Source organism: Chrysochloris asiatica, unplaced genomic scaffold (assembly GCF_000296735.1).
Source record: "Chrysochloris asiatica unplaced genomic scaffold, ChrAsi1.0 scaffold00017, whole genome shotgun sequence".
NCBI classification, from domain to species: Eukaryota; Metazoa; Chordata; class Mammalia; order Afrosoricida; family Chrysochloridae; genus Chrysochloris; species Chrysochloris asiatica.
In genome coordinates, this window is record NW_006408535.1 from 4,485,000 (window position 1) to 4,486,197 (window position 1,198).

Genomic DNA, 1,198 nt, shown 5'->3' on the forward strand with positions numbered 1-1,198 from the left:
CATTCCAAGCATACTAAACTAAAAAAAAAAACAACACTCTCATCAACCACACCGCACACCAGACGGCCCCAGACAGCCCGTCTAGAGATTTTTTTTTCTGTGTGAAGAAGAGCAGGGTGATTTACACCTGAGAGCAAAGGCAGAGGAAGAGGAAGTGAAGTCAGCTGGAAGGGAGTGGTCTTATATAGGTCCAAACCAGGAGCGCGCACGTCATTGCTGGGGTGATTTAGCTCTGGCCTATCAAAAGCCATGTTGCCTATTAAACCATGCCCCTTGCAGCTTAGTTTGGTGGGAAACGGACAAAATGGAGCCGAAAAGAACGGGAGAAGGAAGAACCCGAAAGGTATTGTAACACCAGTAACCTTCAGAGACTTCATAGACTGCAAAATTTTTAGTGTTATGAACTGGTTTGTAAAATTGTTGTTGTTATGTGCTGTGGAGTTGGTTCCGACTCATAGCGACCCTGTACAGGGTTTCCAAGGCTGTAAATCTTTACGAGAGCAGAAAGCCTCATCTTTCTACCGTTTGTAAAATAGTTTACCTTAAAATCTTTTCAGTTAAGTAGCATTATTGTTGTTTTTATGTGCCGTGGAGTCAATTCTGACCCATAGCGACCCTGTACAGGGTTTTTGAGGCTGTAAATCTTTACGGGAGCAGAAAGCCTCATCTTTCTCCCGTGGAACACCTGGTACTTTGGAACTGCTGACTGTGAGGTTAGCAACCTGGTTCATAACCACGACGCTACCAGAGCTCCTTAAGTAACGTTAGGTTCAATTATCTCTTGCAACGCTGCATTAGTAATACCAATATTTAGTTGCTTCAGCAATGCCCACATTAATCTATTGTTGATGGAAGTGATAGGTACCACTGAGTCAGTTCCGACTCATAGTGGTAGTATACACAACATAGTGACAGTATACACAACATAGCGACAGTATAGGCAACAGAATGAAACACTTCCAAATTCTGCCCATCCTCACAGTTGTCGCTATATTTGAGCCTATTGCTTCTGCCACTGTGCCAATGTATCTTGCTGGGGGTCTTCCTCTTTCTAGATGATCTCCCGTTTTACCAACTATAATGTCCTCCTCAAGAGACAGGTTTCTTCTGATAATATGTCAGAACTATGAAAGACAAAGCCTCACCATCCTAACTTCTAAGAAGCATTCTGGCTGTATTTTGACAAACACAGATTTTT

General features: G+C 42.9%; 1 pseudogene; it reads left to right on the top strand.

The window, feature by feature from the left end:
* Positions 1-249: 249 nt before the first annotated feature.
* LOC102815273 overlaps positions 250-1,198 on the top strand; it is a 30,751-nt pseudogene continuing 29,802 nt past the window's right edge.